General features: G+C 36.9%; 1 protein-coding gene across 1 annotated transcript in view; it reads right to left on the bottom strand.

Annotated features, from left to right (window-relative positions):
* tenm3 (teneurin transmembrane protein 3) overlaps positions 1 to 18,045 on the bottom strand; it is a 417,647-nt gene extending 399,602 nt beyond the window's left edge. Inside the window, exon 1 of the mRNA XM_084747609.1 lies at positions 17,331 to 18,045. The gene's annotated coding sequence lies outside the window, so the exon portion shown is untranslated. The remainder of the gene's footprint in view (positions 1 to 17,330) is intronic.
* Positions 18,046 to 18,568: the final 523 nt, after the last annotated feature.

The following is an 18,568-nucleotide window of genomic DNA, read 5'->3' as shown; positions in this document are numbered from 1 at the left end:
TCTGAATTTTTTTTTCTTGCAGTAAAGATTTGACTGTCTGCTATGATGACTGCTGGTGAGTCCATAAACTTGAATGATAAAACAGAAGATTACACTACTTCAAATAATTACTAAAAACTTCAGTTAAACTTCCACCTCTTTCTGTCCATACACATGCTTACTCTCTCTTGCCCACACACGGAGGCTTTCTGTTTTTCTCAAACACTTTGTTTTCCTTTTCTCGCACTCCCTCATTATAATTAGTCAGTGAAATGATATTTATATGTCAGCATCACTGAATTAATTTCCAAACCCAGGAAGCAACCCGTTGTCCCACTCTGAATGGAGGATCAACTAATATACAATGACCCATTCAGACTGACATGGGTCACTGTGCACAGTCTGAATAAAGTTTTAGGGAGTAGGGCACAATGAACACATTGTTTCACATGGCTAACATGGCAACAATGGCTAAAAAATAAATGAGTACAACTGAAATACCGCTAAATAACTGACTCAGCTGTTAAAACAGTCATGTAGGAGAAATGGTATGCCACCTGTACTGAATTCTCTAAACTCCAGTGGATCTGAGGGGACTCTATCAGCTCTGAACATGTGGCCCGTCATAATCATCACAGGAGAAAAAATGGCTTCATGAGTCAAGAGTGAACCGTGAAGTGCAGGGGAAAATGACACACTGCTACATCTCAGAGACAGGGGCTCTTATGGTTATGCACATCAGGTCCAGGTAGGTTCTCAGTGGGGCTGTGGTTCAACAGCAGCAATAGTACTGTTAGTTTAAAGATACTACAAGGAACTTTTCTATTTTGTTGATTTTGGAGCCCCTGAGGTTTGGAGGTTATGTCTGAATAAAAATCTCCTTCTTCCTTCTTTTTAGGTGACTGACATTCATCTGATTACAAAGAGAATTCGATTTATACTACTTGCAGTCACTGTAGAGAAAAATACTTGCACTCAGATAAAAGTAAAAAAAACAGATAAGTTCAAATGTAATCTGGAAGAATGTTTTATGGATGTGTTATTTATAAAATTAAATAAGACCTTGAGGATGCAAAATAAAGTGCATGCATGTTTGAACTATAGCCATAACATGATGCCACCCACTTGTGTTAACCGCTTCACATAACCCTTGTGTGTGATTATCAATTATAAACTGCTTTTGTCAGTATAGCATCACTAGAATTAAGAAAGAGGAGAGTGAAAAAATTCACAAAAATAGTGACAATAAATGAATAGCAACTGCAGCATCAAGCAATATTAGGCTATAGAACTTAAATGACCTGTTTTAACAGCAGAATAAAACATCACCACCATAGATAACACAGTCAACAGCTACACACATTAAAGAAAATGTATAGATTATGCACATTGTGTAAAACACACACAGACACAAAGCTACACTACGAGGCAATGTAGTACTTGTTGACGTACTCTGTTAGAAACATCAGTGAATTTATATAAACATCACTCTGTGTTTTTTGCACTACAAGGTCCTCCTCTATCTGCTCCTGGGTTAACTCTTCTCTTTTCAATGCATAATATAATCAGTCCACTCAGCCTCTCTGTCACACTGTGCTCCACAAAATTTCCAAACACTTCTGAACTGAAAAAGCGCCCTGCACTCACAACTGGAAGGCCTCTTGCACATCACTGAGGGTACAAGTTCCTCAGTCAACATACAGTAAAGATGAATGTCAGAGGATACACCGTGAGAATTTCAGACAGACCCCGCTAGTAGATGCAACCTTTTTTTCACCTGTGCCGAGGTCTTATTCTAATCTTAACCACAACCCCAAATAATGTCACTCTTAATGTTATTGCATTGGCAATCTTAAGCATTTTTTGTGCTGTTCGCTATCTGCCGGGCCCCTCATTCACACAGAGCCATGGCAGCATTCAGATTATCTGTTGTTAATAATGAAATACAAGTGATGTCAAATAAAATTCAGCCATTATGAAATTAGAGGAAAAATATTATTCCATAATATAGCAGCTCTAATAATTTTTTCAGTTATTTCATCTATTGTAATTTATACATTTTACACTAATTATTCATTTGATTATTTGTTTCATAATGGCTTTTTTCACATAAACTGAATATAATGTTTAATGTAGGGCATGGGTTTTCTTCACAGTTAACAGGAAGAATTATTTCTACTGAAATGAACTTCACAGTCAAGGACAGCGGCGACACCACAGTGTGTTCAGATGAAATGGTCTGCAGCAGAGACTGACAAAGGATGAAAGCAAAATACGAGGGCAGAGGTTAAAGGTGATAAATGCTGAAAATGTAGTGAAGTGTTCTCTGCTACACACATTTGCACATGAAAATGTATGTTCATGATGGTCAACACTATCTATCTTTTCCCATGTTCCCATGTCCATTTGAGTCACTGGGCTGAGAACATGGTGCAAGCCCATGGAATGGAAGATTTTACACACACACACACACACACACACACACACACACACTCATGTTTAAGCCTGGCTGAGCACCAATGAGCCTGCATTTAATGTAACCAACCAGCCAGCAAGAGGCACACACAACCAATGTGCTGAAACACACTGCATTTCACTGTCATTGTGTGCATGTGTGTGTGCGTGTGCGTGTGTGTGTGTGTGTGTGTGTGTGTGTGTGTATACAAATGCTAATGTAACCAGTCAGTCAGGAAGAGACCCACACTTTCAGTGCAGGGTGGCTATGACCTTTAAATATACTCATAAACACACACACACACACACACACACACACGCGCGCGCGCACACATATTTTGGTCGCAAGTTTCCTTGCTGGACAGCTGGATACATTAAAAGCACTGTCATTGTTGTATGTTTGTGTGTATACTAGGACTGTCCCAATACCTTTTTTTAGGGCTCCGAAGCTTTGGTGGAAATCGACAAGCAGAGATCTCCACTGAAGCATGACCTTCACTACTGTGAGTAGGAGAGATGCCAGCCCAAATAATTGCAATTAAAAAGTGTTTGCCTTTATTGATAGCCTACGGTGATACAGAGATCAACCCACAACCTGCACACTTCCTAAAAAAAAAAAAATATCACAAAATGACAAAAAAGTATGCCAAGTAAGTGAGCTGGTAAGTGCTCAAAGCGCGTTGAAGTAGTTTAAATCCTGGAACTGTGGACAGCACTCAGGATAGTGACAGGATAGACCTACACATGTAAGCTACTATTTTGTTCAAATTAATCTTGATGATGTTGTGTGTGTGTGTGTGTGTGTGTGTGTGTGTGTGTGTGTGTGTGTGTGTGTGTGTGTGTTTGTGTGTAGGTGTGTGTGTGTGTGTGTGTGTGTGTGTGTGTGTGTGTCTGTGTGTGTGTGTGTGTGTGTGTGTGTGTGTGTAAATGAGAGAGAAAAAGAGACCCTGATAAGTGGGTCTGGACAGGTTGTGGTCGTTGATTAAGGCATTTTTTTGCAAGCTGGGTGGTGCAGATTAGCTCTCATAATAAGTCAGTTATATGTATGTAAATATCAATGTAGAATAAAATGAGAGAGGTGAAGTCACAAGCCTTCCGGTGGACTTTCATGGGACCAAACTTCAGAAAAATTATGGACAGTAGTCCATGGCAAGTAACAGATATTTTTTGTTTCCATTAAAATTATGTCATGGATTAGACATCATGTTTGGCAATTTAAAAGATAATTTTACAAGTCAAGAAAGTCATTCTTTGTCATAAAACTGTATAAGTATCAGACTGTGAAGATACATAATAAGAAAGACTAAACACCCAGAGGTCGCATAAGTGACATCATGGCTTTCTTGTTGATAAACTACGACAAAACTATAACAAACTTTTTGACTTTTTTGATTTGTAAAATTATCTTTTAAATTAACAGACATCATTTGTGCAATTCAAGGTACATTTCAATCTGGAACCAAAAAAAAAGAAATTATTTGTTTCTCCCCATAGATTGCTGTTCATATTTTTTTGGAAATAAGGTCATATAGGCCTCCATAAGAGGCGTGACTTCACCTCTCTGTAGCTCCAGTGTTTTGAGTGCTTTTTGTTACAGTGTTTCTTTTCTTTCATTTCAAAGTGGATTTATAAACCATAATAAAAAAAGCATTAGCATAGGTAGCACCACTTGATACAGAGCACACTAACACATCACTCCTGCCATGTTTGCACTTGTTGAACAGGTGTATTGATAAATTATTGAATTTGTACTGCAAAGTTTTGTTGTATTTACTTACACTAACAAGTGTAGTTGTCATCAGCTGAAGAAGGCTAATCTTCAATTTATTTTCATTTTGCTGTCTCTCTGTGGCACCGTCTCTGCTTTATTTTTATTTATTTTTTTTTGACACAAAGCAGGGGTGAGACTGGAGCAGGATGATCAATTAAAACATGCATTTGGCACTTATTTATACACACTTATTTACGACATTATGGTATTTACATAATCCTACAAAAGGACAAGCCATATTAAAACCTTAAATAACAAAATTCAAGACTTTGTAAATTAAATTCAGTACTTTTAAGGCCTTAATTTTAGAATTTTAAATGCCTTTAAAACACTTCTAAGACCCTGCAGTAAGTTTTTATTCTAAGGATGCCCTGGCCTATATATCTTGTTGTCCAGATGAAGACAACGTGTGTGTGGTACTGACCCCAACAAATATCACATCATCATGATTTTTTTCAATAAAATTAAAATTGTAACATAAAAACATGCAAAACATTCTCACTAATCATACTGCAACTGTAATTTCAGTCAAAATAACTGCAATATGACTTTCTAAAAAGCCCTAATCGATAGTATTGCTTTTATCAAAGAAAATACATCATTATTCCTTGAAAAATGAATAAATAATCAATTATTAATTTTTATGTCCATATTGGCACTGGTACAGTGCAAAAAATATTTGTGTGGGGAAAAAAGAGATGATCAATATTAATTGAGGATACCCTCAACACATCTTTCAGTTTGACATACTCTGTGCTCTTTCTTCTTTTGGAATACTATGAATATTGTGAAGAAAGAGTTACTACAGAAGCTTAGAAAAGGCATATTGTCATCCTTGTTTGTTTTTTCTTGGACGTGGCCGCAATAAAACTTCAGCTCCTAGATGAGACAATCAAAATACCAATGGCTCAGTCTCCTTCTACTAATACAATTTTATGCTCTTGCTGCACAAAATGTCAGTGTAAAAAATGTGACATGTAGTTACCATACATTAAAAAAAACAGATTTTTAGCACTTCTTAGTGATTTTAAGATTTTCTCTTCTGTGTGTGTGAAATAGCACATCATTTGAACTAATCTATTTTATGCATTTAATTTTTACACCAAAAGTGGCACAATTGTTTCCCTTCTCTGACTTTTTTTTTTTTTTTTACAGAGACTGCGCAATACTGCTGCAACGAAGGCTCGTCATTACACCTGGTTGTTTTTTGTTTTTGTTTTTTTAATACTGAACCAAACAAATCCCTGTAAAGCTGCCCCAGTGTGTTATCTTAGACAGCATGCTCGTGTTGCAGTAGCAAAAGAGGCGTGACGTAGCACAACAGTAATGGCGTCTAGTTTGATGACTGCACCGGTCAACAAGCAATTCTCCCCCTCTGCTCTTTTCTAATCACACGTAGAGCTTAAAAATCTCATGAATTTATAACATAAAGCTTTTTATGTGTTTCTGGATAAATGAGGCAGTGCTTCCTCTGCAACAATGACGTTAAAAGGATCGCCTTGTAGAATGATCAGTGGGGAGGGGCTTCTCTCCTTCCTCTGTGTGTGTGTGTGTGTGTGTGTGTGTGTGTGTGTGTGTGTGTGTGTGTGTGTGTGTGTGTGTGTGTGTGTGTCGGCTCGTCTCTGTCACTCTCTCTTTAGATACAAGTAACAAAAATGGAAAGAACATAGTGTAAAAAACACAATCAGAAACAGCGGTGAAGATGCAACTCAACAGTGTTGTACCCTGTCCTGCTATCTCAGCCTCTTTACACACACATTGATTTGGCTCTATTACTGCCTCCCTCGCCAGATCAGAGGCAGAACAACAATATCATTCTGTATTCATGCCTTTTATACAGACGGTGAGGCGAAATAACGGTGCAACATTACTGCCTTGTTGTGTGTTGTATCAAACAGTTTTACCTTGCTAAAGTCAGTTAAGACTGTCACTATATCTACATCGGAGGAGGGATTTGTATTATTTTGTGGTGTCATGATTCTCCTAATCCACAATTAAACTTTTGATTTTAAGGTCATGATTCATGATTTTTGTTTTTATTTTTTTGGACTGATGCCTTTGCCGACTTGATAACGGTCTTGATAAGTAAAGATCAATAAATTATTTATAAACTCTTTAATAGTATTAAGAACATAACACCATAAGTATAACAATAACGTATAGTATGAATTTAAAAAGATTACTTTGAATGCAATCAGAACAGTGAATATAGATAAAAACACTGCTATTTAGTTGTCATGGGTTTAAACACAACACAAAATTAACCACTGCCACAAATATTTGAATGTATCAAAATATCACAATACAGTTATATATACATAACATTCCGATACTTCATATTTTTGATAATTTATTACACCCCTACCCCTATAATTTTGTGTTATATTGTTGTTTACATGCACTTCATCTTAAAGTATCATATCACAATTGAAGTGCATTTGTGTCATATATGACATATCAAATCAAACATCTTTAAATGGTAAATCTAGATGCCCCTAAAATGTGTCTTGTCAGACAAGAGGCTGGAAAAAACCTGGAATACCTTATTGGAATCAGTTTTTTCAAGGGGCATTCCCTGGTAGAGCTGCAACGATAAGTCAATTATAAATCTACTATTAAATGAATGGCCAACTATTTTGATAACTGATTAATTGGTTTGAGTAAGTTTTTAGAAAACAGTATAAATTCTATTATTCCAGCTTCTTAAATGTGAGTATTTTCCAGTTTCTTTACTCTGTTATGTCAGAAGACTGAACATCTTTGGGTTTTGGGCAAAACAAGACATTTTAGGAAATCATCTTTGGGAAATACTGGTCAACATTTTCACTATTTTCTGACATTTTAAGTAGACAACCATTAATTGATTAATTGAGGAAATAATCAACCTATAATTGACTGTGAAAATAATTGTTTGTCGCAGCCCTCACACTCACACTTCAGATCCATCATACCAAAGGCTGACCTCACTGCCTGAACAAGGTGTAATTCTAATGAAATAGTACATCGTACAATTCCAAAATATCAGTCTTGTATTATGTTCGTCAAGTGAAGATGTTTATATGAACTCAACAAAGTATGACTAGGCAAACTGTCAATTCACTTCCAGTATTTTTTTTCCTAAAACAAAACTCACATCTAAGTCTGCACAAGCCTTGGACACATAATGAATGATTCTAAATCAAACCTGATTCTGGTTATTCTCGTACATTCTGCAGTTTCTCACCATGTTTGAAATACTGGATGTCTTATTTTGTGGAAACTTTGTCTGCTACATAAGCTTTCAGCCACGGAGCGTTGCATTGAATCCTACTTATTTTTGCTTGTCATCCCAAGCCAGCTACCTCTACATTAATGGCCTGTAAGATCTATGCAATGCAAAGTCATCACTGTTGCTTAGAAATTCATTGGAGTCTAGGGACAAACAATATGCTGTAGATGTTTTTTTCTTGGTACCAGGTACTTTGTACCTTTGCCCTGATCTGTTTTGTATCCCTTCTCTTGATCCTCATTTCTTCCCCTTCCTTTGTCTGGGCACTTATGTGTTCTGTAAAATACACAAAGTTCGCATGGATGTTGGCATTTGATCGTATTTCCAGACGGAGCTAAATGACCCAGGAAATGAGGAGGGATTTTATTGTCATGTTGCTTAAGTTTTATGAGAAGAACAAATATGTTTAACACACTACACAAGAACAGTGGTTCATAAAAGTTTTCGGCTGTGCACCCCATTCTACATACAGATAAGGTCACTACAAATCACGGCTATGACACCAAATCCACATACAATTATTAAACATATGTATCCTAAATGTCATATGAAAGCAACTTATGAAGCATGATACACAATAAACAAAACAACAAACATAATAGATGTAATAAATGAACCTAGATAAGGCATTGCTGCTCAGCCTTGCTATTGGTTTTATCCATTGGCCACTCGTGGTATTGCAGCAAAAAATTCCCCACCGGCCCAAAAAGCATTTTCTCCCACACGCCACCATAATAAAACAAAACTGTTGACAGGACTCCTCGAACTGCAAACAAGGCCAGCCGTGACTCTTTCTATGGTGAATTTTTGATCCAAGGAGGTTCTAATAAAACTAGAAAAAATGATTTTTGTGTCACAGCATCAAAGGGAACATTCGCTAGCTTACAGTGGCAAACCATGTTTCTCTCTACCCACATTTGTGTCTTGATTGGCGTGGTGATATTTGAACATAATTGGTCAAATTTATTTGCCATTTTTTATTTATGTGAACTCTTGAGCACATTTAGATATGAAAATAAGCAGCTTTGTAAATTTACATTTTTTTTAAATAATAATTTTAATTAATCTAACAATAAGGCAATACCACTGCCTCCATGGCCCACTAGATGGTGCCCACTGGTTGAGAATAGCTGCTTTAAAGGGGTTACAGCCCCCTGATTCCCCTATAACTCAAACATTATTTGAATGAATTTATACATAGGCTGTATAAATATTTTTACAGTTGGCAACTGGAAATGGGATCATTGGGCATTGGATCAAGGATAATCCTGATGCTGGGTTGCTGGAGAGGGTCAGCCAAACACAGTCCGTGCAACACACTTAAATGTTAACCAATATCTGATGTTCAATTTCTCCAGTGTAGTTTAGCCTTTGGACTGCATGCAAACATGGCATTTAACATAAAAATTACTTGAGTAAGATGTTTGTATTGATTTACTGGACATGCTAATTAATCAGTCCTGTTGGGGGAAAGGCTTCACTCACAGTGTTGCCTATATATTACACAGGCCTAAATATATTAGTATACTAGCAGTATAATGAATTTAAAAAAAAAGTATTGCAGATTTATGTATAGTTTCCGTGACCAATCTCTGAATACTATTTGTTAATTTAAGATGTATATGTTCTGCCATGGTAGAGTGGGAAATGATAAATTATGAAATAGTATGCCGCATATGGCGCCGTCCTGAATTCCAAGTTGTTGTTGTCTTGTTCCACTATCACTCAATGTGTTATAGAGAGTTGACTCAAGTTATTGGAGTAATACAATAGCAGAATAGATGGCAGCAGGAATTTCCCAAAGGAAAAGTGCCATGTGAAAGTCAGCGAGGGTACATTAATAAAGCAACTAATACAAGGAGGAGTAGCTCTCTTAAAGAAAGAAGGTGAGCTCAGTCTAACATTGCATTCAAGCTGCAAATGCTGTCACCTGAAAGCAGAGTTCTAAAACATAAATATTCAAAACATTGTTTGATTGTTTGTTATTTTTTGTTTGTAGATGTGACTTACGCTATGCAACTCCAGCAGTTTGAGCAGAAGGCCTATTTGATTTATAGCTGTGGGGATGTTGATAGCATAGGATTTCTATTCAAATCTGTCCATGTGAAAGTCTTCTGCAACTTCATAGTTTTTCTCTACTATTGTCCAAAACTGTTGGTAAACATGATTTTTCATTATATTCTGCTGTCACTATGCAGCGTGATGTATATTGTTTTATTATTAGGGCTGTTTTAGTTCATCTTTTTTTCAAAGAGAAGTGACACTTTCACATTGTAAGCTGCTATATAAACACATAAATACCTCTCTATCTTTGCAATACCAGGAGAATGGCATTCTTGAGTTAAGAGAATGTTTAGTGTAAATTTGATGCAATCAATTCTGTGGGCTAAATTCATCACTGACGTGGGCCAATTCTGACTTGACTAATCTGAAAAAAAAACCTCTAAGTATAAATAGAAAAAATACTTTTTAACTGTTGCAGACCCCCCATGGTACTTAAATATGATAATGAATACTAATATTCAAACGTAATTTTAGCACCTTGAACAGATTACCTACCTGCACAGCATAAGTACCCAGGTATTTACTATCATTAACTGACAGACACAATAACCCTGCTTTGACAAGACAGGTGACAGGAAAGATAATGGTACAAATATTCAAATGTTTCCCTTTTAATTTCACATCGTGAAAGAGTGCACAGCACAGTCCCAACACTGCTGACTCCTGCTGTGCATCCAACGCCTCCTCACACCTGAGGCACTGGAGCTAGCAGTTGCAAATATAACAAGTTCCTACAACTATCTTCATCATCCTGAAATTGGACCTGTAACTACCACTACTAACAACTACTTTTTTCAAAAAATATTCCTTATTTTATATTCCTCTATTGTATGTTATCTGTATTTCTATCAGGCAACTACTGATAATTAATTTTTTAGCATATATTTTTGTTATGTTACTTCTAAATATGTGATTAGAGAAAAAAAAATTACTTTGTAAATGCTGCATAAAGAAGTAAATGCGACTAAATGTGAAGATATACTAGATATTGATTTTTTTTTTTTTTTTTTTTTTTTTGCAGCCAAACATAAAAACACTGAAAGGAAAATGGTGGTAATAATGAAGCTACCTTAGCTAGCTAATTAGCTTTAACAAACTATTTAAAATAGTAGAACACTGGTTTCCCAACCTGGGGGTCCAGACCCTCACTAGGGGTTGCCAAAGTTTCACAGGGGGTTGCGGACACTTCTTGATTTTAAGGGACGTAAGAAAACTTTAAAAAAAATATATATATACAGTAATATATCTTGTTGCTTTCATTTATGTGATGTCATTTATTAAAAATGAATAGAAATGTTATTTTTAAGGTTGATATTTTATGAGAATATAATTATTTAAGATAAGAACCTAAAAAAAATTCTCACAGGATAACTGAACAGTGAGGAACTGAAGACAAGCTCTCATTTTCTAAAACCACCAAAATGCTGTAAGAACAAAAGCCGAAAGTAAGAGAGAAGACAACACTAAATTTCTCTAAACAAAAGCCTATATTAAAAAATACTTAAGTGAGACACATAATTGAATTCAAAAAAGTCCCTTAAAAATGAGGAAAACACATCTCTGATGCAATATTCAAACAGGAAACAATTTGACAAAATTCATCCAAATCACTCACTTTACACATCATCAGTGTGTAAAAACACCAGTTGTTCTGTACTGTTATTTTTAAGCACTGAAAATAATATGAACTACCCACTTAATATATCACCTCGTCAAAAGTTGTCAGTTTATTCCATGACAAAAAAGGGGTCCCTTAAGGAAAAGGTTGGGGACCACTTCATTAGAACATTGCATAAATGCAATCAGTACACATATACCTCCACTGCAATCCTCCAACACACACACAAACAAACTTGTGTTGGCCAAAGCAATTATGAGACCTATTAGAACATAGACATGCTCTTCTATATGTGGCATAATGCTGCTGGGAATGTACAATTGTTGGTGATATGGTCTAGCTGCAGGATACATCCTGAAAATACAGAATACGAAATATAAATGTATTTCATCAAATAAACTATGTCCTGCACACAGCTAGCCAGTGATTGATTTTAGGTCAAAATTAACAATACGGTCAATACTCTACAGCTAAAGCTTAAATAATCCATTCTAAATAATTGCAAATTCAACATTCGGCTGTCAACTCTGAGGAATTCTGGACCAAATCACAAACAGAAGCATGACAGAAGCATAAGCCTGGCACATATGATGTCACTGACAAAACTTATTACCTTTACCATTTTTTTCCCTCCCGATACTGATTCCAAACCTCAATTCTTTATGTAATTTTGTAAATTTGTATGATGATTGTTATCACTGTTGTATGCCGTGGCTGAAGTTTAAAGAAATGGTGCACGGGACGCTGCTGGGAAGTAGCAGGGTCCAGTTTCTGGGGATTAATAAATTACATGATATCAGATCAGTCCACAGACTTGTGTACTTGCTGATACCCATCCGGCATTTTAGGCTGTATCGGAGGCATTTCTGATTATCGGTATAAGTAAAACTTTTTTTTTTTGTTTGTTTGTTTGTTCTTTTTCTTGTACTTCCAGTGAAGATTTAGGCTTAGTATCATACACACAAACACACACACATACACACTCCACAGTTCCACTCATTTATGAAGCTCCAGGTAGCTTTCATCAGCTGGATCTTCAGTCTGAGCACTCCCTGGATAATACACACACACGCGCATGCATGCACACATGTATGCATGCGCGCGCACACACACACACACACTGCAGATAAATCTTCAGTTTGAGGGCTCTCGTGGTAATTATTGAAAATGCACACACACGGAAGAAACAGCCCACAAGCTACATATGCACACAGAAATGCACACAGCATGCTCTCAAGTCCACACAAAAGCATACACGGCTACATACACGGATCTGCACACACACACACGCAGTCGCTTAGTTCTGTTAATATGGGCAGCCTGACATGCATGGTTACACACATGCACAAAAATCACACACACAGACGCACACTATCTTGCAAAATACACAAAAGCATATCATGTTAGCCCAGTATTATCATCCAGTGACAAGTGTGTGTGTGTGTGTGGTGGTTGTTGCTGCATCTATTTGTCTGTTTGCTGGTTGACTAGTTGTGTTAACATATTGCACAATCGGACATACACATACAGTACACACACTGTGTCTATTTCTTCTGTATGATAGTATATGTATAACTCAAACAAATGCTAATTCAATCAACTTTTTATGGTGTGTATGTCTACACATGCACAAACAAATATGCAAAAATATGAAATGACACAAACACTCGAACACTGATAGTAAAAGTTCCCAAACAACTTAAGGCTACTAAACTTAAACTTAAAATTATTATTGTGTCGGTTATCATGACATGTAAACATTTATATACTGAGCAGAAAATGTACATCCAGTCTGCTGATTTCGTTAAAATCAGTGTTTGTTTCCCACATGCAGGAATCATTTACTTGCACTGTGGCCAAGCCAAACCACCGCCAACACCTGGCAGTGTTGCACTTCAGTATAAAAAGTGTATGACCACAGACAATATGTTACTGCTGCCAGAATATCATTAAGGCATTTTGGACATGATACAGCTTAAATTGTTGGATCACCAACATACGACATGGCAACACCTCAGAAAGACCAGAAGTAGATGTTTTGCACTATGAGACTATTTATGTTTTCAGTCCGAAGGTATTCTAATCATGTGTGGGATGCACTTTGTAAAAATTAGATCTTCTTTCTCTTGTTGCTTTTACTGTTTAATTATGTTCAGTTTTTGCATGGATTTTGCTGATTTTATAACTAACTGGATGCCAACTATTACACATAAAAACATAACCAGCATTTACTTGGGATGTATGATAAATATAAACAAAATTATCGGCGGATGATAAGGAATTTTATATTATTATGTATTATTCTAATAATGAAATTATTGACAATAAATATCAGCTATAATATATATCTAATTTGACAGATTATGTAAAGCATTATATTTAAATACATGTTCTTAAAAAGTATATTTAATACATTTTAATGTATTTTACAAGAAAAATATTAAAAGTATGTATGAAGAGTCAGAACTGCTCTTGTTTTTTGTTTTTGTTGTCAGAGTGATGTCATTTAGATTTGTTGGGGAGAGCTATGGAATACTAAATCATCCATCATTGTTCACTATATTTAGGCTTTCTTGGCTTTCCCTCAGGTCCATATAAACTACAGGTTATATAACCTTCTTCTTAAAATACAAAACTGTGAAAATTTGGCCACGAGATGCAGGTAAATATTGGTCATTGATTTTGGCTGAAAATAAATCCATTTTGCAGGATTTACTACATGTATCCAGGTTAATTAAAAGTGTAAACAGCCAGTGAGATACACAGAATTGCATGTGAAACACACATTCGATTGTGGCGTGCATTCATCAGAAATGTTTATAGTGTTTTGAGAGCTACTGGGAAACTCTTACATGCAGCATTTTAAAGTGACTGTGAAACAAAGCATCCACGCTGATTTTTTTCAGAATGAATCCCAAGAAACACCACAGATGAATTTGAAAACAAAAAAAGTGGATTTTTACCAGAGTGCTTTTTTTTACAAGAAAAAGAAAAAAGCTACTTAGAGTAGTTACAAAATACAAATTCTTGTGTTCAGTGAGGGGGCTGTATGAGCCATCTGTGAAAGAAGAGCGGGTGGACAGTACACTTCCATGCTGAAATCATGCTCACAATTTCATTTTACCTTTCTCTACAGCCTTATTACTGTTCTATTTTGTAAGAGTATTGTACTCAACATTACAGATTAAAACAAGTACAGTTTCTATACTTACAGTATTACTAAATATCCATTGAACTAAAATGGCTTCACCTGACTCTGATGTGCACCCATTGTTGTGTAGAGACTGTAGTTTCATATGACAACTAGACGGGGAGACAAACACTGAAGAAGAGAACAGCACCATCAACTCAGAAAATTGTATCAGTTTTTGGCAATATAGCCATAAAAAGGGAAAGACAATGAATGCATATAAGATTGTCAAAAGTATCCATATTTAAATCTATATTTATAAATATATATATTTTTAATGCTATGTGATTAAGATGATACAATATCTATCAATTATGGTATTGAATATACCAAAGATTAAAAAATAAGATGTAAGTGCTCATACAGGACCTCAGTCCAGTTCAGTCTTTATTGCACAGCCTGAAATTTGGCTTTCAGCAAAACCAGGCAGCTTTCACTGACTTTTTCTGTACCAGCACTGTGTGCAGGGTGTTAGTACAATTAAAAAAAAAACTATCCCATTTTATGTGCGTCAATTTTTATTTTTTATTTTTTTTGTTATGGTATCAAAAGAGGTATCGAGTATCTTTTTTTTAAACTGGCATAGTATTGAAGTTTAAAATGATGGCATTGTGACAACTCTGCATTGAACGAAAATAGTTTCGCTTGACTCTGCAATGTGTGCCCAAAACATGACAATACTGAGAAGTCTGTACCATACACAGTGTCAGGAATAGAACTCAAATTTTAGATACACATGAAAACATTCTAGAGAAACAGCGTCAAGACTCAGACCACCATATTGATATTATATTAATATATCTTCTATCTCTGCAATAATTATCAGTGCATATGTACACCGCACTTTACATGAGAAGCAATTACAAGTATGACAACAACACTTCTGAGCAGACCACAATGGATTTTTGAACGCCTCTCTCATCATGAGAGGGTAACTGAACAACCCAACTTTTTCTTCCTCACTAATCAAAACTATTGTATTAAGTAAGTATAATGTGAATATATTTTTTAAATAAAAAGGTACAACCTTTTTTAATGCATTATTTTACTCAAGGTCAAAATTAACACACTTCTCACCTTCACAGTAGCCTACTGACAGCCACACTAGTGTTGTACAGTAACTATTTCTGAACAAGAATGCAGCAATTATGTTGCAATTTCTGTAATGGCAAAACCGATGTAATTTTTCATATTGAACTTTAACATTGTATCTTCTTATCCCAAAGTCAAATAACTGAATTGCACAAATTATATTATCAGTATCTGTTATAGAGTGCAGTGCAGCAGACCAAGGACATGCTCTCTCTAGTTTAAAACACACAGTGAAGAAGGGAAGGCAAGAAAAAAACGTCAGACACCTCACTGAAATATGAGGTCAACGCAGTGGGGAACTTCACAAATAAAGTGAGAGAAAAGTACAAAATAAAAACTAAAGAGGGCACAAAAATCTAGTGTACATTTTATGAGAGCAATTACAAATTTTAGAGGACCCGCGTAGGTTAACTGACCAAACAGTGCGGCTCGAAATACAACAGAAAGAGAGAATATGAAGTATATGTAGAGGGAAAGACAAGTGTCTACCTTGCCAGTTCACCCTTCACTACAGAGCTGATTTCTGTGGTTTTAGTGCTTCATATCATCTGCCAGTAGTCTCACCTTTAACACATGCACACATAAACACACGCATCTCCATACTCAGAGGACAGTTCCTCAAAATTGACTACATGTAGAGGGTTATGTTCACAAATGCAGGCACTCCTCTTTCAAAGTGGGGTCTTACCGTATTTGTAATCGAAGAACTCAAGCTAAACTGTTAAAATTGTAATAATCTGCCATATTATATATGAGTGTTTTTTTCAAAGTGCGTGCTGGAACATTTTAATTTCAGTGTTATCTAATTCACAATAAATTGCCCCAATTACAGACTGTAGAAGAGTGACAGTTATAATAGTATGTTTTACTCTCACCTGCATTAGAGCATCTCTCCACTTCTAAAATTCATTAATAAAATCTCGAAATAATATCTTCACACAGTCTGGAATTTAATTTCATCAATTTGGTGTGTTATTAAATATGTTTTCAATGTGGGAGATGTGCTTATGAAAACATTTTTAAAGCAATGTTACTACGCAATACGCACTTACAAGTACACATTTCCCCCTCTTGCACTGAGTGTATATACATCCAGGCTAAATGACTCAACTTGACTTTTCTCTTTCTCTCTCTTTTGTTCATCCCACCCCGAAAACCAAGCCCCTCTCTTCATCTTATCTGACCTTTAAATCTCCCTCCATATACACTAAAATTACAAAGCTACAGCGTGGAAGCAATCGTCTGTCAAAGCGACTGTATTTTATTTGATTATCTCAGTATTCATTTGCGACTAAATGTTTAAAATAAAACACGTTATGAAATGTACATCTATAAAGCAAATTTTAAGTACGAGGAGAACGCCATGTTCTTCATTCAAAAAACAGACAATTTTATTAACTTTGACTTAACGGCAATAGTAACGTGATACTGAATCAAGATTCAAGACACATTTAAATGTTCTGTAAGAAGGTGACCATTCGGCATAAAATTTGCTACGAAGCGCTGAGCCATTTTAAATAAAACCAACTTTTATTATAGGTCCTCACTACTGGCTCATCTGTATAAGCCGGTGCAGATAACAAGAGAAACAATTAGAAAAGTTGCAACTGTTTTAAAGGCAGTTGTGTTAGCTCTATGCCTTTGTTCTACATTAAGAGCGGCTGAGGACATTTTAATGCTCTGCAACATGCTTTACGTGCTCCATATCGACATGTCAGGCAGCAGTGACCTGCCATGTTTAACGGACAGACTGGCATCTGTCGTAGATACGACACAAGTTCACCGCGGAATGCTCGTTGCACGGGCTGTGCTATTCAAATGAACAGACTGTGTTTCATTACATGTGCCTTCTACCTTTTTCTCCCTTTTTCGGTGTTTGTCAGAGATGTCCTACCTGTTCGTCCCGGTGCGAGGGTTCCTCCTCTCAGTTTACGACCACCGCCGTGTCGCCGCTTGTTTTCTTCCACTTTTTCCACAAAAAACTTCTTCCGCTTGTTTATTACGTCGACTTCAGTCTTGGTGGCGAAAGTGGCTAAATAAACAAAGTAGGAAAAGCGCTTTCACAACACCATGTTGGCTGCATCGTCCTTTCACGACTTTACTCACGTTTCTACGCGCTTTATTCCAGTCGAGCTGAATTCAAGAGACAGGGGGGAAAAAGTCTCCTTTCTGTCTCTCTGAGATTTTCACTTGACGGTGATGTTGTGTAAAAAGAAACGCAGCGCGTGGACCAACCCTGAAGGGCTCGAGACTCTGTCCGAGGCAGCAGGGCGCGTGCGGCTGTCAGAGGAACGGACTTGTGAGCAGTGGTGGTGAAAACTGATGATTCTGTCTGTGCGGCGGAGAAACTACTAATAAACTACACAGACTTTATTAAACCGTCATGTGTTTGCGTCCAAAGCGTCCTTTTCTTTTCGACGATAAACGGCTCAGGTGGTGAGCCACCTTTCCCCTCTGCTCTTTGCTCTGTCCTCACGCTGTCCCGGCAGCCTCAGGAGCAAGCAGCCGGTGTGTAGTGTGCAGCAGCACAGAGCCGGAGAGAGCGGAGCTCCGGTAACACGGAGCCTGACTGTCCTCTGTTATTGCTGCCCTCTGCGAGTGTGAGCCAGCTCATCTCCTCCCGGTAAAAGATGATGATACGCCAAGCGAGGCAGAAACGGAATGCTGGGGATCCCCTGCTGCGTCCAATCCTGACGTCTCTACCGGTGTGCCGGCGTGCGCGTGTGCGCGACTCACTCTGACCGTGTGTGTGTGTATAGCCTACATGAATGATCGGTACGGGTGGTTGTTGTGGGGCTGGGGGTGGGGGGTCAGCCGTGACTTTGAACTATATGCCCTGACAGTGACAGGTGATGGAGGAGTGCACGAGCAGCACGAGGGAGACATCGGTTTAATGAGGTGTTTTTCACTTACAGTCTGACAGTCATAAGCAAAATAAATAACATTATATCATTATATTAAAAGTACAAGGCTGACCATATCTACGTCTATTATTTATGCATTTTTATCTTTATTTAATTTATTTTTTATATTACTTGTATTTATTTGTGTGTGTGTGTGTGTGTGTGTGTGTGTGTGTGTGCATGGTACATACATGTTGAGGAGAGACTGCTAGTAGCTGTTTGTGGGTCA

The sequence above is a fragment of the Lutjanus erythropterus genome, chromosome 3 (genome assembly GCF_056507025.1).
Source record: "Lutjanus erythropterus isolate fLutEry1 chromosome 3, fLutEry1.hap2, whole genome shotgun sequence".
Lineage (NCBI taxonomy): Eukaryota > Metazoa > Chordata > Actinopteri > Lutjaniformes > Lutjanidae > Lutjanus > Lutjanus erythropterus.
The sequence above is the reverse complement of the archived record's forward strand: the minus strand, read 5'-3'. Positions and strand labels throughout refer to the sequence as shown.